Source organism: Ahaetulla prasina, chromosome 5, assembly GCF_028640845.1.
Source record: "Ahaetulla prasina isolate Xishuangbanna chromosome 5, ASM2864084v1, whole genome shotgun sequence".
In the NCBI taxonomy this organism is placed as follows: domain Eukaryota; kingdom Metazoa; phylum Chordata; class Lepidosauria; order Squamata; family Colubridae; genus Ahaetulla; species Ahaetulla prasina.
In genome coordinates this window covers 58,581,234-58,604,022 of record NC_080543.1, presented here as the reverse complement: position 1 = coordinate 58,604,022, position 22,789 = coordinate 58,581,234, and the positions used below count along the sequence as shown (strand labels likewise).

The 22,789-nt window shown below is 36.6% G+C and overlaps 1 protein-coding gene across 2 annotated transcripts in view; it reads right to left on the bottom strand.

Moving 5' to 3' along the window:
* KCNJ15 (potassium inwardly rectifying channel subfamily J member 15) overlaps nucleotides 1-22,789 on the bottom strand; it is a 32,141-nt gene that overhangs the window by 5,895 nt on the left and 3,457 nt on the right. The window contains exon 1 of one of the 2 annotated variants that reach the window (XM_058186011.1): nucleotides 10-384. The exons of the other annotated variant lie outside the window; for it this stretch is intronic. The gene's annotated coding sequence lies outside the window, so the exon portion shown is untranslated. Of the gene's footprint in view, nucleotides 1-9; nucleotides 385-22,789 lie in introns of those variants that run through there. 2 annotated transcript variants of the gene reach the window in all.

The following is a 22,789-nucleotide window of genomic DNA, read 5'->3' as shown; positions in this document are numbered from 1 at the left end:
GCATCTCACCAGTCCTTGGTGTCTTCCGCTCTCCATTTGTGTTGCTTTATTAGGTAACATTCATGTATCAGTTTAGTCACTTCCTTTCATGTTCTGGAATGGATCCCATCCGATCCTGGCCTCTTGTATTCCCCTGACTTCCTGCATTCTGTTTCTTTCATCATCTCTCTTCTCACATGATCCTGAATTCCTGTTGTTTTTAACTTAAAACCCAAAGAAATGCATATAAAGAATTCCACCTCTTCTCTGTGCCATGTTTATCAGATTAAAGAAGGGTTGCAGGGAATGCCGTGCTGTCTTGATTATTGGATGTTCACTTCCAGTGCAATGACGGTTGCCTATACTAGCTGTACAAGAGGAAAAGACCCTGAAGCACGCAGTAAATGTCTCCTCAGAAACAATCTCCCCCCCCCACCTCCTTCCTCCCAATTTTGACTGACTTAACGCCTGGAAGCATAAACGATCACATTCTTTCCAAACCTCTGCTTTGTTTATTCCAATTTCTCTGTCGTAACACTGGGTATTCCAGCTACTTCTATAAATGTGAGTCCATTTCAGAATCTTTTCAATGCCACTGACACATGATGGGTTTATGTATTCTCCAGTCTAATTCTGAGGTAAGGTTAAAAAAACCTACTTTTTTAAATTAAAATTCTCCTGTCATGAATTGTCAGATGCTCCTCTTTTCTGGGATTGTGACGTACAGAGAAAAGAGAGAATGGATCTGGCTTTCCTGCCTCTAACCATGTCCTATGGTTCATGTGGTATAAATAATGCATGTCTATGTGGGAAATGTTTCTTGAAACTCACAAAGCTGAGGAATGAGAATGTTTGGAAGCAAGCTGACATAGTTCCTATAACTTTTGAAGTGAGGACTGGGGCGCTGGTGAAAATGAGAAGTTTTAAGATGAGTAAATGTTATATGAGGCTACACCTCCATGTGCATTCATGTATTTGCAGAAAGGGGACATGAACATGTTATTCATTGTGGGTTTTTCTATGACAGTTTTATTTCCTATTGAACTAATATGACCAATAAACCATAAATTGTAAAAGCTCAATGACTTGTTAGAAGCCCCAACATTCTTCCCATTCACACCCCCTCCCCCCAAAAAGAAAAACAATTCCCAGAGAAGACAAATAATCAAGACAGAATGTTATACATGAGGAAATGTATCCTGAATTTTTGTGTTGCTCAGTGGTAAGTTCAACAACTTGTGTTTCAGATACTTGCAATTAACTTTAGGCAGGTTTATGATGTAAGAATATTCTTATCATATTGGTTATTGAATTTAAATATTATCATATTTCAATGTTTTAAATATCTTCTTCATTTAAAAAAAATAATCCAGGCTTCATACAGCTCTAGAAATATATCCCAGTGTTTCCTTTACCAACTACTAAAGATGGACTCTGAATACTGCAGGTATTTATTGCTCCTAGAAGCATGTCTATGTCAATTGCTCATAGAAGCACGAAGCTGTAAACACCAGCCTGAAGATGACGAATGAGACTTCGTCGAAACGTCACCAAGACACTTCCAATTTTACAGGGGAGAAAACCCAAATAACCAAAGACCTACATACAAACACCCGCAAAACCTCAGAAAACACACACACACACACACACACACACACACACACACACACATATATGTAGGTCTTTGGTTATTCGGGTTTCTCATAAATTGAGTGTCTTGGCGACGTTGACGAGTCTCATTCGTCATCTTCAGGCTTCAGCTGTGCTTCTGGGAGCAATGTTGTTCTGGGAGCAACATTGCTCCCAGAAGCACGAAGCTGAAGCCTAAGATGACGAATGAGACTTCGTCAAAACGTCGCCAAGACACTTCCAATTTTACCTGGAAGAAAACCCGAATAACCAAAGACCTACATACAAACACCCGCGAAAACCTCAGAAAACATACATACATACATATATATATATGTATATGTATATAAAAGATCTCTCTGAAAGATCATCTCTGTATTTTACACCTAAATGGCATTCAAGGCACACAGTATTTAGCTACAGTCTGTTATCATCAATTTTTTTTTTAATGAATAGGCTTGAGTTGGATATATTACTGGGTTAAACTTTTAGAAATATAATTATAGCCAGACTCATGCCAAAGGCTTACATATAGTTACAGTTGTTTGTCGACCTTAAAAATCTGGTATGTTTTACTATTTTTTTTTGTCTGGAATTTTTTTACTGTGTTTCATGGTTTTGGAGCCACAATTTTTTTTAAAGAAAAATTGCATCAAATTCTATATCAGTTATTTTATTTAAGAATAATTTTAACAAAGGGAATGGAATAAAAAATATTTTATGCAAAGAATCCTTGTGACCTGTTGTTTTCATTTTTTAAAAAATGACTGACTTCCTGAAGTACAAAATGCTAAGACGTTTTGCATCTCTCCTGCCAGGAACTGATTCCCAACTTCCTTGAATTCAAACATCATCACAGTGGATCTTCATTAACACAACTAGCTTCCAAAAGAAAGATTGGTATTTTCCATCTCTTTCTGTCTCACCTTTGATCCTATTCATGCTGCATAACTATTATCTGCCTTCTTAAGACAGCAATTTTCAACAAGGTTTAGCTTGCCAAAGAGCTAAACTTTCCACTCCATTAAATCAGAGCCATGTGCCAGGTTAAAAGCAGGTTACAGAGATCTTATCACCCACATGTATTTTTAAAAACAATATTAAGCATTTCAGTTCTGAATCATTTTACATTTTCAAATCTAAAAAATTTGGGGTTCAGACACTAATCTGAACCCCATAGTTCCATGGAGAAGCAAGTATCCCTGCCCAACTTTATTTACACAGAAAGAAACAAACCTACTATGATTACCACCATAAGTAGATGAATGAGTAATACAGCCAAGAACAGAATCCTGAAAAAACAACAGGATTTATTCACTTTATTAACTTTAATAAACAGGATTTATTTGCAAGTTTTATTTTCTCCTTACTTTTAATGAGGTCTCAGCACCTCTGATGTCTCTTTTCTGTTTACCAGATGGATGTGTTGCACATGGTTATCTGTTTCTTAAACCTAAAGTGCCTTGTATTCTGCTTTCCTCTATTCCATTAATATTTTATCTTAATCATGTTTCTAATCCATTCACTTCAATCTTCAATTAAAAAAAATAAATGGTTGGTCAGAATTAGAGTACAATAGAAGCAGTCTTTTTCCATTTTAAATCAATTGCTACCTAAAGTCTAGTCAATTCTGTTTTTAATTTTTAATTGTTTCCATACTATTTCACATTAATCAGTTAATTCCTTTTTTTCCCAATTTGTACAATGCATACACACATAAGCATTTAAAGGTATTTTCCCCCAAAATCCCAAATGATCTTATCCTAAGTGTAGATTTTAATGTTCATTTTGAGTTTAACACTATTTTCAAAATTTGAAGAATTGCAAAATCAAAACCATAAGCATATAAGATACAGACAGAGTTGGTTTACTTCAAAATGCAGGCTAAACAAAATCCTCAAGCATATCTGCTATTTGTGTGTTTTTTCACTGATGAACTGGCTTAATATCATGAAAAATCACAATTTACTTTAATTCATTCCTATTTAAAAAGCCAGTTGGAGCAATTTAGGAAGGCTGATAAACTAAGAATTGATGCTTTTGAATTGTAATGCTGGAGAAGCCTCGTGACAGTCATTTGGGATTGCAAGGAGATCAAATCAGTCAATCCTAAAGGAAATTTATCCTGATTGGCCTTTGGAAGGATAGATACTTAATCTGAAGCTCAAATACTTTGCCTACCAAATGAGAAGAGAGGACGCATTGAAAAAGATCTGATGTTGTGGAAGAATGAAGGCAAAAGGAGAACGGGCAGCAGAGGGTGAGATGGTTAGATAGTGTCATCAGTTCAGTTGGCATGTGTTTGGGCAAACTCAGGAGGTAGTGGAGGAGGAGAAGGGGGGCCTGGCATGCTATGGTCATAGGGTCACAGACTTAATGACTGAACAATAACAAATTTTAAAAGCCACTTTTTCACTAAGAAGCACATAAAAATGTTTGTCAGGGAAAATTTTTGTACCCTATGACTATCATTAAGTGTTGTAAGTGTTATACTTTGATGAAGGTATCTTTTCTTTTATATATACTGAGAGCATTTTGTACCCTATGACTATCATTAAGTGTTGTAAATGTTGTACCTTGATGAAGGTATCTTTTCTTTTATATACACTGAAAGCATATGCACCAAGACAAATTCCTTGTGTGTCCAATCACACTTGGCCAATAAAAAATTCTATTCTAGTCTATTCTAAATGAAAAATCCTTTTTTGAAAGACTGGAAACTGCACATGGACTTTTTGTTGAAGGAAGCAAATAATGAATTGATGATCTATGGATTTAGGGATTAAAAAAAGTTAGAAACAAGAGTGGAAGTGAACATTCTGTATTTTTCTTTGCCTTTCTTCTTTTTTTCTATATTCTTTTTTTTATTTTCCTTTATTTTTTATAATTTTATTGTATTTTTAAAAAATTAAATTAAAAAAAACATATTGAAAAAGTAAAGATAGCACTTTTCATCAATATGAAAAGATAAAATTATCCAAGTGATAGATTTCTGTCTCTAACTTTCTTTTAGTATATAGCTGATAATTTTATGAGTAACACTCCACAGATAGGAGATGATTATCCCCACCATATCCCCACCATTATCCCCACCATTTCCTGACTGGTCATACATCTTTGATGTGTGTTTATAAAATGTCAGAGCATTCAGATCAACTTGCTGTGGTTTTATTATTGTCTTGCTAGTTCCACATTTCATCCAATTCCACATCTCCTTTCAGTTACTTTGTTTATCTTACATCCCTTATATTATGAAACAGCTTTTTCATCTTACATTTCTGCAATTCAAGAAAAGCTGACACATTCCCTAAAATAATTACTAGCGCTTTCACTAGTAAGTTACTACTGATGGTAATAGTCTTGTTTTCCATCCCTCAATAAAATGAAGCTGGCTGTGGAGACATTCACCCCAAAACAGAAAAACAATAGCAGGTAGATAATGAAGACAAAACAGGAAATAAATATTTCTATCATTTTGAGAAAGAACTGGAGAAAATCACAAAATACAAAGACCTGCAAATAGACATAGAATGACTGTGGCAAAAGAAAGCAAAGCTAGTATCAATAGTAATAGACACCTTGAATGCAATTCCAAATTAATGGAGCACCACTTGAACACCATTGTCATTGACAAATTCACCATCAGTCAATTGTAGAAGGCAGCTTTACTTGGAACAGTTTACATCCTGCAATGATCCTTTTAACACCATCAGATATCTGCCTATCATAGATTCTTGGGAAGGATTCTAGAGGTAGATAAAATTACCAAATCCCATCTGAATATCTGGCTGACTATACAACCATTCACAATAATAATACTTAATATTTGTGGGACCTTTTATCATTTATGGTAGACATGTGATAAAGCAAAGAAATTTTGGAGTAAGATTTATAAAATTCTTAAAATGAGGATAAAGATGAAACCAGAAACTTTTCTTTTGGGTTTAATGGAAAAAGACTTGGGGGAAAAAATGAAACTCTGATCTTATATATGTTGACGACAACAAAACTATTGTATACACAAAAATGGAAGGATATTTTGATTCCCACCATGGATAAGTGGTTACAGAAGTTGATGGAGTTGGCAGAGATGGTTAAATTGACCGTTTTGATCAAAGAACATAAGTACTTTTGTTGCTACATGGAGATCCCTTCTGGACTTTGTTCTTGAGGTGGAAAAGAAATGAAATTTTGGGTTTTACTGATTAGATTGATTTGTTTTTATAAAAATTGCTAGTTTATATTATTATGGAAAAGTAAAAAGTTGAAGTTTGATGTTAATGCTTTATTCTATTGCAACAGAGGCAGTCAGAAGTCAACACTTTTTTTTCTTTTCTCCATTTATTTATTTATTTTATTTATTTTATCACATTTATATACCGCCCTATCTCCCTAGGGACTCAGGGCGGTTCACAGGCAAATAAAAAAGTACATACAAATACAGACTAAAACAACAGTTAAAAAACTTATTCTACATGACCGAATTATTAAAAAGCAACATAAATAATAAAACCCATTAAAACCAGTATAAATTTAAAATCTAATCCAGTCCTGCGCAGATGAATAAATGTGTTTTAAGCTCGTGACGGAAGGTTCGGAGGTCCAGAAGTTGACGAAGTCCTGGGGGGAGTTCGTTCCAGAGGGTGGGAGCCCCCACAGAGAAGGCCCTTCCCCTGGGTGTCGCCAGACGGCACTGCCTAACTGACGGCACCCTGAGGAGTCCCTCTCTGTGAGAGCGCACGGGTCGGTGAGAGGTATTCGGTAGCAGTAGGCGGTCCCGTAAGTAGCCCGGCCCTATGCCATGGAGCGTCCATCCCCTCCCCATTTTTCTTTCCTCTTCTCCTCCCCACTGTGTCCTCCTATTTCCCTTTATATTTTTGTATTTTATTGTATAATCTAATAAAACGTTTTTAAAAAATAAAAATAATAATACTTAGTATTTGTATCTCCTGAGGGCTTTATGTCATATCACATATATTATCTTACTAAACTTTAAGTTTGGCAGGAATTGCAGATGAAAAGTACATATTAATCTAAAACCCAGTCTGAGGTGAGAACAGGAACATCATTGGGGAGTTTATTCTCTGGTACATCCATTTTGAACTTGCTTTGCAGTCCCCAGATTTGTAGGGACTGCTATAATTCTTAATTGGTTAAAGATTATGGGAAAAGTAGAAACTTGAGGTTCGATGTTAATGCTTTATTCTATTGCAACAGAGGGAGTCGGAAGTCAACACTTTTTTCTTTTCTCCATTTATTTATTTATTTTATCACATTTATATACCGCCCTATCTCCCTAGGGACTCAGGGCGGTTCACAGGCAAATAAAAAGTACATATTAATCTAAAACCCAGTCTGAGGTGAGAACAGGAACATCATTGGGGAGTTTATTCTCTGGTACATCCATTTTGAACTTGCTTGCAGTCCCCAGATTTGTAGGGACTGCTATAATTTTAATTGGTTAAAGATTATGGAAAAGTAAAAGTTGAAGTTTGATGTTAATGCTTTATTCTATTGCAACAGAGGCAGTCAGAAGTCAACACTTTTTTCTTTTCTCCATTTATTTATTTTATCACATTTATATACCGCCCTATCTCCCTAGGGACTCAGGGCGGTTCACAGGCAAATAAAAAGTACATATTAATCTAAAACCCAGTCTGAGGTGAGAACAGGAACATCATTGGGGAGTTTATTCTCTGGTACATCCATTTTGAACTTGCTTGCAGTCCCCAGATTTGTAGGGACTGCTATAATTTTAATTGGTTAAAGATTATGGAAAAGTAGAAACTTGAGGTTCGATGTTAATGCTTTATTCTATTGCAACAGAGGGAGTCGGAAGTCAACACTTTTTTCTTTTCTCCATTTATTTATTTTATCACATTTATATACCGCCCTATCTCCCTAGGGACTCAGGGCGGTTCGCAGGCAACAAGAAGGCGAGTCTATCAGCGACTACATGGCAGCCCTGAGACAAGCCTCCAAGCATTGCAGTACCGCGATCTGGACGAAGAGCTGCTGGAACAACTTATACGGGGGTCAGAGACATCCGTTTGAGGAGACGGTTGCTAGCCAAGAGCAACCTGACATTGGCAAACGCCTGGACGAAGCCAGAGCCCATGAGATGTCCAACCATGCAGCAGACACCTTACAAAGCGACTCACGCCGATGGCGGGCGCAAAGCCGAGCACAGTCCACCACGAAGAAACCTATCGTGAGTCAACCAGCGAAGAGGAGGAAGAAGTCCACTACACCGTTGTATAATCTAATAAAACGTTTTTTAAAAATAAAAATAATAATACTTAGTATTTGTATCTCCTGAGGGCTTTATGTCATATCACATATATTATCTTACTAAACTTTAAGTTTGGCAGGAATTGCAGATGAAAAGTACATATTAATCTAAAACCCAGTCTGAGGTGAGAACAGGAACATCATTGGGGAGTTTATTCTCTGGTACATCCATTTTGAACTTGCTTTGCAGTCCCCAGATTTGTAGGGACTGCTATAATTCTTAATTGGTTAAAGATTATGGGAAAAATCCCACTATTAATAGGGTTAGTAGGTTAAATTTATCTGAGTTGCTAACCATCCATTTCTTTCTTTCTTTCTTTCTTTCTTTCTTTCTTTCTTTCTTTCTTTCTTTCTTCCTTCCTTCCTTCCTTCCTTCCTTCCTTCCTTCCTTCCTTCCTTCCTTCCTTCCTTCCTTCCTTTCATATTGTTGTTATGGCATTTTGTTCCAATTACAATCAAACTGCAGGTGTTTCTTCTTACAACATATATCATTTTTAAATCATATTTATAATTTCATTAGTTTACATCTGTCATTTCCCAATAATTTTAAGCAGGCTGCTTTCTCCAGACTTCAGGGAAGGCTTATCTTTATCTAACCATCCAAGCAGGATTCTGTTTCACAGTAAGTAGCTGTGTCCATAGAAAATTCCATCTACCTGATCACACTAGCATTTTGTTTTGTTTTGCATACCATATGCAAAGTTAAGATCTAAGTCAGATGATTAATGGTCAAATGCCAGAATATGTTTTCAGTGCCAAATCCCTGCTCTGGGACACAGAAAGAAGATGTAGTAAAATCTAGATGCAAAGAATGATGATAATAATTAAGTCCCTTTGATAAAAAATTACATTGAAACATTCATTTGCAACTACGGGTTTTAGCAAAAGTTTGATCAGAATTTAGTTGAACCTGATGTTGATAACTAAATTGTACCACTATAACAGTGAGAGATAGCATAATTAATCTTTCTGGATTGTAGCCCCTCCATTTAATTACTTATAGAGTTTGTGTGAAGGCATGCTATGGGTATCAGATGGACTGATATCCAGACAAACATAAACACCATCAAACTTTAGAGAATTGATATTGTATACTTGAAACAAGTAACATAATTTGCAGCTTCCACACACTTTGCAACATATAACTCTGTGTGTGTGTGTGTGTGTGTGTGTTCTTTTCATTTATTGTGTACTCAAAACACAGCATAATGAGCCATGGTGATGCAGTGGTTAGAGTGCAGTACTACAGGCTTCTCCTGCTGACTGCCGGCTGACTGCAATTTGGCAGTTCTCACCAGGCTCAAGGTTGACTCAGCCTTCCATCCTTCTGAAGTGGCTAAAATGAGGACCCAAATTGCTGGGGGCAATATGCTGACTCTATAACCACTTAAAGAGGGCTGTACAGCCCTGTAAAGCAGTATATAAGTCTAAGTACTATTGCTAACATTGCCATTCAAATGACCCTATATAACATTGCCATAAGACGTAGTAAGCTCAGATAGATATTTTCTTTTTCATGGCTTTGTCTAAATAGCCATTTCATCAGAGCCAGCAGACATCAACAAAAAACAAGGGCCCCTTGGCAGTGCAGAGAAATAGACTGCAGCAAGGGAGTAATCATGTCAATTACTGATATCATCCAAACCACAATTCACCTCTTCTAGAGACCTAAAAGGTAAAGGTAAATGTTCCCCTCGCACATACGTGCTAGTCGTTGCCAACTCTAGGGGGCGGTGCTCATCTCCGTTTCAAAGCCGAAGAGCCAGCACTGTCCGAAGACCTCTCCGTGGTCATGTGGCTGGCATGACTCAATGCCAAAGGCATACGGAATGCTGTTACCTTCCCACCAAAGGTGGTCCCTATTTTTCCTACTTGCATTTTTACGTGCTTTCGAAACTGCTAGGATGGCAGAAGCTCGGACAAGTAACAGGAGCTCACCCCATTACACGGCAGCACTAGGGATTCGAACTGCCGAACTACCGACCTTTCGATCGACAAGCTCAACTTCCTAGCCCCTGAGCCACCGCGTCCCAGAGACCTACTCTAGAGACCTACTCTCTAGAGACCTACTTATGTTTAAATGCACATAGGGAATTTGTGCAAGTAAAAACTAGTTATTGTTTTGAATGGAAAGACTCGTATGTATATAATTAATACCATAAGTCATATATGTATATATACATAGTTTTAGCTATGAGTTTCAAATCCCTCCCTTGAAATGAAATGGAATGAGGAATTACTTCTCACAATTGCACAATTGGGTGTATTCACTGGAACTCAAGCAATTGCCAGATTGATATGCAGTGCAAAAACTGAAATTAAACCTAATAAGCAATAATATTTAGTTTTGAAATACTTGTTTATTTGTTTAAATTCACTTTTGCGCCATCCTTTTCCTCCCAAAGATCCCAATATATATATAAAAAATGACAAAGTTAAGAAATTATAAAACAAAGAAGCACAAAGTCAAGTGAAAAACACTTTCTGTCATAGTGTATCCTTTTTCTTTGCAAGGACAGACTGGTAGGTCTTCATAGCATTCTTAAATGCAAGAAAGACAAAGCTGACCACAACTCTTCAGAGAGAAGTTTCAAATACAGGGATAACTGCTGGAAATGTTTGTGTCAAGCCTGTCAAGGCTATATCAGGTGACAGGTTATAAACATGGGGTCTAGAGAGAATTGAACCTATTGCTCTAGTTGAATTTCTAGTATTTCTCTTCGCTGACGATGTTAAACTATTTAACACTACCAACAATACAGCTACCCTTCAAAAAGACCTTGACTTTGTGTCGTAATGGTAAAAAACTTGGCAACTCCAAATCTCAACCAACAAATGCTCTGTCTTACACATTGGAAAAAAGAATCTGAACACTAAATACAAGCTTGGTGGACATTACCTTGTAGATGACCTTCACCCCATTAAAGACCTTGAAGTTTTCATATCAAATGAACTAAGTGCCAAAGCTCACTGTAACTACATCGCAAAACAGGCTTTAAGAGTTGTAAACTTAATCTTGCGTAGCTTCTTCTCCAGAAACACTACACTACTAACCAGAGCATTTAAAACATTTGCTAGACCGATTCTTGAATACAGCTCGCCCGTCTGGAACCCATACCTCATTATGGACATTAATACAATTGAACGTGTCCAGAAATATTTTACAAGAAGAGTACTCCACTCTTCTAATTACAACAAAATACCCTATGCCACCAGACTTGAAATCCTGGGTTTAGAAAATTTAGAACTCCGCCGCCTTCGACATGACCTGAGTTTAACTCATAGAATCAAATGTCCTTCCAGTTGAAGACTACTTCAGCTTCAATCACAACAATACATGAGCACACAATAGATTTAAGCTTAATGTGAACCGCTCCAATCTTGATTGCAGAAAATATGACTTCAGTAACAGAGTTGTTAATGCCTGGAATGCACTACCAAACTCTGTGGTCTCTTCCCAAAATCCCCAAAGCTTTAACCAAAAACTATCTACTATTGACCTCACCCCATTCCTAAGAGGTCTGTAAGGGGTGTGCATAAGATCACCAACGTGCCTACTGTTCCTGTCCTAATGTTCCCTTTGATTGTATCCAATTTCGTATAGTTATTACACATACTTATGATTATATTTATGCTTATATATTGTATAGTTATTTCATACTTATGCTTATATATACTGTTGTGACAAATAAATAAAATAAAAATAAAATAAAATAAAATAAATGAATAGAATAGAATTTTATTGGCCAAGTGTGATTGGACACACAAGGAATTTGTCTTGGTGCATATGCTCTCAGTGTACATAAAAGAAAAGATACGTTCATCAAGGTACAACATTTACAACACAATTGATGGTCAATATATCAATATAAATCATAAGGATTGCCAGCAACAAGTTATAGTCATACAGTCATAAGTGGAAAGAGATTGGTGATGGGAACTATGAAACAATTAATAGTAGTGCAGATTCAGTAAACAGTCTGACAGTGTTAATGGAATTATTTGTTTAGCAGAGTGATGGCCTTCGGGAAAAAACTGTTCTTGTGTCTAGTTGTTCTGGTGTGCAGTGCTCTATAGCATCGTTTTGAGGGTAGGAGTTGAAACAGTTTATGTCCAGGATGCGAGGGATCTGCAAATATTTTCACGGCCCTCTTCTTGATTCGTGCAGTATACAGGTCCTCAATGGAAGGCAGGTTGGTAGCAATTATTTTTTCTGCAGTTCTAATTATCCTCTGAAGTCTGTGCTTTTCTTGTTGGGTTGCAGAACCGAACCAGACAGTTATAGAGGTGCAAATGACAGACTCAATAATTCCTCTGTAGAATTGGATCAGCAGCTCCTTGGGCAGTTTGAGCTTACTGAGTTGGCGCAGAAAGAACATTCTTTGTTGTCCTTTTTTAATGAACATATGAATACAGAAGAAGGCAGTCACTGAGATAAGCAGGTCTGAAGGCTATGTGGCCTGAAAGTTGACGACCAGCAAGTTGGATTGTATCCAGAAGCTGACTTTTATCTAGTGAAGCTCAGAAGCAGTGAGGTCAACTATATATCACAACATAATCATCACTGCCTGGGCTGCTGCATTTTGCCAGCTGTAGATTCCAATGCATTTCAAGAGCAGATCCATGAAGAGTGCATTGCAGTAAGCAGGGCCTTCCAGTCACAAGTAGTACATAGGATGCAGCTGTAAAAAAGCCTTTGTTATGAAAGATATGTGTGTCTAGGAGAACCTTGAATGTTGAACCATCTCTGGTCTGAATAACCTATTCAGAATCAAATCAGAATTATCATGGTCCACAAATCAGACTTATAGTCTCTTCTTCCCCATACTGAGCCTGACAGCCTCCAGGCACCAAGTAAGTATTTTCATATTATTTTTCACGGATAGCAATAGCACTTAGATTTATATACTGCTTCGTAGTGCTTTACAACCCTCTCTAAGCAGTTTACAGAATCAGCATATTGCCCCCAACAATCTGGGTCCTCATTTTACTGACTTCAGAAGGATGGAAGGCTGAGTCAACCCTGAGCCGCTCAGAATCAAACACCTGGAGTGAGCAATGAGTTAGCCTGCAGTACTGCATTCTAAGCACTACGCCTCTTATCATCAAAATATTGGTGTTATTGAACACTGTGCCAATGAATGGTCACTTCCAGCAGTTTGGTACAAATATTAAACATAAGTGCAGAGAGAAGGGATCCCCAAGGCACTCCATAAATTAGAGGTCTCTGCCAAAAAAACCACCACAACATTATTGCTCCCTGTCCCCTGCTCAAATTCTTCAAAAAAAGTTGGTTGGCTGGTTGCTGGTATTGAACATTATTATCATGGTTGATGATGTTGAAAGTTTCTGAGAAGTTAAGAAGGATAAGGAAAATTGAACGGTCCCAGTCCTTATTTTTCCACAAATCCAAACTTCTGCTCCATTACGGAGGCCTTAACTGACAAAGAGGGGCAATTTGTGATACAAAAGGCATAATATTTAAAATGTTCCTACAATGCTTTAAGTTATTTCCTAATTGTTGACCACAGTTTCATATTAAAAGGAATAGTAAAATGATGATAATACTTAAAGAAATGCTAATTGCTTCAGGAGATAAACACAGTTTAATTCCTCTCTCCTGGGACAATCATCAAATTGTTCAGATAACATCACCTTTAGGGTTATTTTAAATGGTGTGCTAAAAACAGAGACTAACACAAGCAAATCTTTCCTATGAGACCTCTCATATCTAAATGTAAGATGCACACGTGCCATGGAAATAATGTCTGCTATATTTAGACCATAATTCTTCCTCAGATATGGATTATACTACAGTAAAGATATATATTTAAGAATGAAAGTGGCTAAAGATACATGTATTCTGCATTCTGTATTTGAGGCAGTGCCTATAGACTGTAGTTTAATATTTTCACCCAGATGTAAATAATGGCTTGAAAAAAGACATCCTACAAAAAGGGGTGCTGATTCTGAATCATATTTTCCATAATCTACTTGCTATCATACTCCTGGATATCCAGTAATTGCCTTGTAAGAAAAAAGTACATTTACATAAATATAACTTCTCAGTATATTTTGCAAAATATCCTATTTTTTTTTCTTCTGAAGATGGATCCTGCACCAAACTACTGGGACCATTACCCTTGTTTTTGAACTACATCCTACGTCCTCAGAACTTCGTTTTGCTTTTTTCAGTGCTTCATTCTTAACTTTAAAAAAAAGCATGTCAATATATTTGAACAAAATTGTATTTAGGGATGCGTTTTTGAGGGTTTAACATCTTTAACCCTGCATTTTCATCTGCATTTATTAATTTCTTTTCTAACAGCAGTTATGCACCCAGTTCTTAATTTGGACTACAACCTCACCCCCTTTTTAAACCATCAAACCTTTGGGGGGGGGGCTGTATATGAGAGAAACTATCCAGCTAGTAAAATGCTAGTGTTGCTTTTCTGAGGTGAAGCTCCTTGTCACTTCCAGTCCTGCATGCCAGCAGTATTTCACAATTTGACTTTGGATTATTATCATTACTTTTTTTTTCAATTAAATGCATGTGGCCAATTTATAGTTTAAAATACTTTTTCACATGCAACCCATATATATTTTCCACTGAAGTCTGTGCTTTTTCCGAGACCCACCCAATTCCAGGACAAGGTTGGTGAAAATGCCAAGTGTTCTTGCGTTCCATGCAGTGAATGGAAAAAGCCCTCCCTCCCCCTCCTTATTTTCCATTGCTGCACATTCTTGGAGAAAGGAGAGAAAAGCATCTAGGGGGATTTGGTTATACCTGTTGTCTGAAACTGGATGCATAAAAGAGTCAGTTTAGCTGCTATCTATGGTAAGATTTGTTGCAGGAAAGTCAAACATTATTGGAAACTCAGTAGGAATTCTAAAATAAAAAGAAGAGAGAGACTCTGCCTTTGAAATAACTTCAAAATAGGTGGAGAATGAATTGCCATGGATCTTTGTTTCATTTCAGTAGTATGTCAACAATACTCTTGCTTTTGTTGATGTTTTAGAAGGGAGATGGAAAACACCAAAGTTCAAAAGGAGAAACCACAGAGTAATTTGTAATGAAATTAGAGCTTTCTTGTGCAGCTGCACAAACTTTCATTAATGGGGAAAAAAAGAAAAAAGCAAGTCAATCATTTCAGATTTCAGGAAAAAATACAGAACTCCACTATCCTTTCCTTATGCCTGGAGAATGAATTAAAAGATGGTGTTATACAACCTAAGGTGAACTAGCTCATACAGTAAGGACTATATCTTTCTCCACTGTAAACCTTTTGAATAGTGTCTCATGGAATGATTACCAGTCACCACTGACACTGATTAACTAAATTGTGAGTGAATGGTTGAGTTTTAATTGTTGTTGATCAGACCTGCATTGATTCATGATGGATGGGTGCTTAATTTTTTAATATATTCTTCATCTGTTATTGGCCACCCATAAAAAATTGTGGCAATGACATACAAGGATGGTTAAATAAAATAAAAATCTAGTATGAATAGCCAAGTCCAGGAAAAAATCATCTCCATGTTTTTTTTACTTTATTTGTATGCATTGCACAGAGATGGATGCAAACTTGAATTATGTGCATGCAGCCTATCCTTTAACTTTTGTCACTTTTGGAAAATGAAACCAAACATAAACATGCCAATAATAAAACAGAAAAAAGTCCAAGGATTTCCTTCAGGGCCCTAGCCTATCCTTTTCAAATATCACATCTAAAATATGGATGGATAATTTACTCCATGGAGATAACATGCAGCACTTTACTACCGTGTGTGTGATCAGCACATGAGTTGGCCATCAAGACACTGATAAAAGCTCTCCTTATGCCATTATCTAATTAGCAGTTTGTGGACCAGGTAGCTGGTTTCTTATTGATAACAGGAAGGCAATAATCTGCAATATATTGCTTGGAGAGATGGGAACAAGTAATATGTCTGTGTGTAGGTGCCAGGTTGTCTTTTGCGCATGTATGTGCGCCTCCAGACTGAGAAATCTCTATGGCTTTTAAGGTTAAAAAGCTAGCGTACCCATGACTTCAAGAACTTTACAAATTCTTCCTTTCTCAAACAACTCTATAAAGTCCGTGATCTAAAGAATTTGAGACTGGATTTGAAGGATGCAGTACCTTCGACTATTTATAAGGTCAGCTGAATTGGAATATGCATTTCTTAGACTGTCCCTTAGCTACAGTACACTGCAGTTCATGTGACAGGTTTCTAGGTTAGCTGGTTATAAGAAGCATGTCCAACTTCTGCATCCTTCCTCACTCTATTATACTGTCTTTGTTCGACTAGAAGCCTGAAATCAGAATGTTTCCCCCTTTTTATTGCATTATAAGCATTTTCACTAACAAGCAGGCCAATAGTTTTATAAGTAAATAAATAGACCGTTGAGCAGAGATTAAAACATTCGGAAATATACAAAATATGAGATGACCAACTGATGTAGAGCAATAAGATTTTATTGGTCTATGGACCATGTCAAAAGATGTGAAGATCTAAATCAAGAAAAATGGCAAAGGAGCAGAGAGGTATCATAATAGCTAATAGCTCTGCTGAAGTAGGTTACTGCTGAAGGACAAACAACGAATTTGGAAGTTAAAAAAATAGATTTCATGACTCAGGCACATGTATTGGAAAGAAGATTCAATATAATATTTATGTAAGTGGGGCAAATAGATATGAGCTTTTATTGCCTTGGTAAACACACCTGGTAATCCTGGGGAGAGAAATTCTCCTGCTTTCCCCTCCTATCAATTCCCATTCAATCCAAGGAGAGAGAGTTTGTTTCAGAAATTATTGTTTTTTAAAGATAGAAATTGGAGAAATTGGAATGAATGGACCATTTTATTTTTATTTATTAAATTAATTTGCTGCCCATCTTGCTGCAAGGTGACTCTAGGTGGCTTACAATATATTGTAAGTGTTCTTATATTTATTTACGTAGAAGATCTCCAAAGTATGTGAATAAACATTCTGCCTTTTGCTGTAAATAACCTCTTTAGCAGTATGCAGCTTTCTGGCTTTGCACAGTTCCTTTAAATACCATGTGAGAGCACTATGAGAATATTGACTGTTTTCAATAGTATTGTTATTGTCATTGTTAAGAAGAAGTTACCGGAATGGGACCTTCAGGCTCCCAACTTGGCCACATCTCCTTCGCCTCCAGCCTTCCACCTCATCCCATTTACAGCCAGCTTTCCTCCTCCACTGACCTTCTCCTGGCCATTCTCCTGTGGCCAAGGGTGGGTACCTGAAGGTCCTAGACCCACTGTTATCAAGTTGGGGATTTCTCTTTCTTCTAGAGAAAATCAGGAAAACGACCCACCCAATTTTTGGCCCACAAATATTGGTGAGGAATTTCAACAATCTTTGTACATACAATGATCAATCACTTCAAAATTAGGTTGTGTGCCTTTTTCTAGACTAATATGTACTATCACATGAAGCAACTGGAGTAAAGGATAAGTAAACCTGATTTCTGAGTTTATTTATCCAGAATGTTGGCTGAATAACCAGGAACTCCACATTTATAGCCAGCTTAGATTCTTCACTGAGTAATTGAAATTTATATAAGGCAGGAGTGAACTACATACATTCTTACGATTTCATTAAAGCGTTTAGATCCAAATTAAGCCTTAAGCTTTAAAATAGCTACTGCATTTCTTATATTCTGCACTAATTGCTTCTTAATGATAGTGATAGTATTCAGTGTCAATCTTAAGGTTATCAAAAAGACCAAAAGGTTTTAAACTGTTACATCCCTCTGTGCTACCAAATTGTCATTGTTCCATACAATCCCCTGGCAAGATAGAAAGACATAATGCAGCCCATCCTTGATCTGATGGATAAATGCAAATTATTCAAAATACAGCGAGCTAATAATTTAGTTTTAAATTATGCCTAGCAGATACTGGGGAAAAAATGTATGTCTAATTTTAAATATTTCACCATGACTTAAAATTTTGATAAAATTCTAGCTGGCTTAAATAGCCATTGCAAAACACTGAATTTAATCTTACCCAATGAAATCCATTGGAAAGAATCATCAGAGTGCAACAGCAAACTTTAATTATATAACAGGTTTTAACCAATTCTCCTTTATGAGGGAAAGACTTGCAATGCTACATTTCAAAGGCACTCAAAATAAAAACAACTATATTATAATCAGAAAAATGATGGTGGCATGAGGTTTGTTTATTTACATTCTATACTATCTTATCTTTATTACTTTTCTTTTATATCTGTCTCTGCTCAAAAGTTCAACAGTGTTCAGAACTTCAGACTGAGTCTTAAAATGTTTGCAGACAATAATATAGTCCAGTCCACTGTCAACAAAAGGATTTCCTCTTTTAGAAGAACAAGGTGATTGCAATTAACTATTTGAATAACTAATCGCCTTGTTTCATTAATTTTACATCAAAGAAAGTGGGAAAGAACTATGGAGTTTTACAAATCACCTATTGCAACAAAAAGCAAATGATAGCCTGTAACTAAACTTGTAGTATGTAACTGGCTGATGATGAATATCAGGTGTAAAATTAGCATAATCCACACCTGAACACTAATAGTGCAATGTTTTTGTCCTGACTGGCAAATCAGCACAGAAAGAAAGGCCATTTATAATTTACAGATGATTGCTAAATCTAGATGTAAGGCACTTGTATTATGAATTGGGTAATCACAATTGTAGGAAATGGGATGGCAGAATCTGGGGAAGGAGTGAAAAGGGAAATTAGCCTAGAACTCCTACAGCAGGGGTCAACCCCCGGGCCACAGCATGCCAGAAAACCAGGCCGCGCAAACAAGCGAGGCTCCATCCGGGGGATGCAGGCAACATATGCCCCCTCCAATCCATGGAAAAACCTTTCTCCATAGAACTGATCCCCAATGCCCAAAAGATTGGGGGCCACTGTACAGATCTACAAAAGAACTAAATTCACCACCCTCCTTGTGTGTCATAGACCCTTATCTAACTGTAAGCATGTGCCAACTATTAGTTAAGATTCCTGTGAATAGGCTTTTAGCAATAAACCTGTTTTCATTGAATCTTCATGTGTGGACTTCTCTTTCACACCTAACACAATACAGTTTTTATTCAGACATCACAAATGATCCTTCAATACTAAGTGATCCAGAATCAATTTATTTGCTTTCCCCCTTGGGCATCTTTTCAGCTTAGGTACAAACTTGGATTGAGACTTTAGCAGCTAGAAATCACCAACAATCTTAATCTTCTTTCATGTGTATCAAACATTTTAATGATATGAAAAATGTTAGTTTCCATTTGGACAAGGGCATTTTTTCCCAGTCAATTGCAAACAACCCAACACATTACACATCTGAAAAATCCCCCTTCCTTTTCACATGATATATCTATGTATCTGCTAGGTCAAATCCAAGCAATAAACTGTAGAAAATAATATCCTGCATAGAGGGAATGTAAAATGACCTGAGCAAGTAAGCAAAAAGCAAAAACAAACCAAAACCAGAACTAATCCTGGAACATCTTGATCACTATCCTCCAAGTCATTAGCTAGTTTGACGTGGTGGAAAATTCCTCCCTAACCCCAAATATTGCAATCAATAATGTTCTAAGCAAAACTCATTCATCAACTTTTTCCAAAGAAAGATTTACTCCTGTCTAATTTTAAGCCATTTAATTGCCTCTTGCTATGGAAACAATTGATGCCTTAAAATAAAAACCTAACTTTATTTCAGATTCGTCACTAAATTAACAGTTAAGCATTTTCCACTAAAACCAATAGCATTTAAGTTTAGACAATTTATACTGCCCAAAGATCATCTCAATATACAGGCCATTAAACTTGCCCCAGATTTGATAATTATATTAGAGTCAATTTCTTTATTTTTATATCACACAAAAAGATGAATATGTGTAGTAGGGAAATCAAGGTTAACTATTGAATTGAATCAAGGTAAATGTTTCAATGTCCACTTTATTCTATCCTGTAACTGGGCACCCTACTTTCAATGTTCCAATCACATGCAGAGAATCTAAATACACACATATATCAGCAAGGTGAGTCTGTTTCTCTCATTTATAGATTTTAAATTTAATTGCATTGACTCTGGTGACTCATATTGGGGAATATGAGTCTTTGGGGGGGAAGGAAGGAAGGAAGGAAGGAAGGAAGGAAGGAAGGAAGGAAGGAAGGAAGGAAGGAAGGAAATCTTAATTGCAGTACCTAGGACCATATAGATGTCAGGAAAGACCCTAGAATAGTGAGCTGTTTCAGAGGACATGCTACCAACCCATTTTTCTTAGAAATCTTGTAGCAGAGTACAGCAGGTAATGTCATAAATTACAGTGTCACAAATTACAGTGACACATTGAAAGAAAGAGAACAATCTGAAGCCCTCAGACTTGTTTCATGTTGCCCATTGCTTAGCTTTACAAGCCTCTACAAGAAGCTTTCTTATAGAATGGGCTTTCCTTTCTCCAATGATTTCTGGAGATGGAAAAATAAAAGCAAGAAAAAAGAAGAACAGAGAGAGAAGTAGCAAAAAGTGAAAAAGAAGGATCAATGTTTCCATTCATTTTTGCTTCTAATACCCCCTGCAACTGCCGCTGAGGCATGACTGCAAACCAAATGTGCTCTTTAACATTAAAAAAATAGAAAAGACGTACCTGGTTTAAGAAATAATTATCCAAACCCAAACATATGTATTGTTGGAGTTGGGTGGTTTTATAAATCTTAAATATAGATAAATAGGTAAAATATGTTGTAGCACCACTGTGCTCTTTGGGCGAGCTGGAAAATATCTATTATTTATTCCCCTTCCCCATAATCACTTGCAGTTCCCACAGAAATGGAAAGGTTCTGCTTGAGTCTCTAATACTTTACTCATGAGTATATTTTCTTTCCAGGAGATTAAGAACAGAACAGTGGAATAACAGTTATCCAGGTTTTAACATATAATGAATTCCATGAGATTGGAGATTTCATTTTAACTCTTTCATCACGCAAAAATGTCTTTAGTATAACATGCATCTTTTGTCACTGTGTGTGTGAAACATACACATGCACACATACACCTATTCATATATATGTGTGTGTTTGTGTGTGTGTGTATATATACACACACATATACATTATTCTGTGTACCAGAAATAAAGAAAATATTGGAATGATCCCAACATGTTCTTAATTGTTTAAAGGAAACAAACATGCTTTGAAAAAATGTTTGAGAATCTATAAAATAGTTAAATTTCTGCCAGGTACTGTTCTCTCTCAGTACCTAGCACAGTCTGAATCATGGTTTAGTTTTCCACTACTGACAAGAGGCTATTGACTGACTGCATTAGCTAAACATCACTAGGCTGTAAAATTGAAGAAACTGTATTATCTGTAAAATCAAGCAAAGAACAAAAAGTTTGGTGCCGCTCTTAGTTGATGATTGTTACATTGCCTTATTTGCTTGAACAACTTTAAAAGGTCTGTTTGAACCTGTCTGAACCAAGCCTGACTGTACAGCATGAACCTTGGACATTTCTGGGCACATCTAGGCCAAAATTTAAAATCTGCAGGCTTCAAACATGAGTTTATGATCTGTTTTTAGATTACTCCAAGACAAACACTGATGCATTGTTTTAGATTGGTCTGCTTTGGTCTGCATTTTGATCACCAATAAACATTTAACCAATACTGTAAATGATTTGAACTAGAAATCACATTATTTTTTTATCATTGGTCCTCTAAATCCACTGGAGGGAGAGAGTGGATGAGACTTCAACAACATTTGGAGATCCTGTGTTTGGAACAACTAAAGGACATGAGCAGTTTGACAAATACACATGCACACACACTCGGGGACCGAGAGGAAGGGAGGGAAGTGGGGAGAGGAAGGGAGGGAGGGAGAAAGAGAGAGATATTATTTGTTCAATAATGCTACAGGATGCCTTGCCTGAAAGGTAGAGAATAAGATAAGTATGCAGAATTATAATTAAAATTTAAAGTTGTAGAACTCTGGGGCTTTTAGAACTTCAAAATGCAAAGTTGCTGTTATGGTTATCTTGGGTGCTTCCCAAAAAGAAATGCCATATGCATGTAGAATGTTAGCACATCAGGGAGACCTGGAGTACATTTTTTTCATAATATGCTATCCTACAAAGTGGACAGATATTTTCAAAATGTGGCATATAAACAAAAAGGCATTGCTTACCATTTGCCTCATGAGTGGCTAATTTAGGAATTCTGAGACCAAATTATTTTGTATTATCCTCTATAACATGTAATGGTTCTTAAAATTTTCAAGGCACACAGTGAATGGATAGAATTAACTCACAATGTGCATAGATGACATCATCTATGCTTCCAGAAGTGCCGTGACCACAGCAGCCATGCTGACTGGAAATTCTGCAAGTTGTAGTTCTGTGATAACCTGAAGTTACTTGGTTTGGAAAAGTTTAGAGCATTTGTTTTTTTAATTTATTTTATTTATTTATTTATTTGCCAATTATATATAAGATAACAGGTAAAATTATAAACATAATTTGGATACATGAAAAGAGTAAGCAAAAAAGGAATATTAGGACAGGGACAGTAGGCACGCAGGTGCACTTATGCACGTCCCTTACAGACCTCTTAGGAATGGGGTGAGGTCAACAGTAGACAGTTTAAGCTTAATGATTTGGGCGTTTGGGAAAAAAACCAGAGAGTCAGGTAGTGCATTCCAGGCATTGACCACTCTGTTATTGAAGCCATATTTTCTGCAATCAAGTTTGGAGCGGTTTACATTGAGTTTGTATCTATTATTTGCTCATGTATTGCTGTAGTTGAAGCTGAAGTAGTCATTGACAGGTAGGACATTGTGGTAGATAATTTTATGTTCTATGCTTAGGTCAGATTGA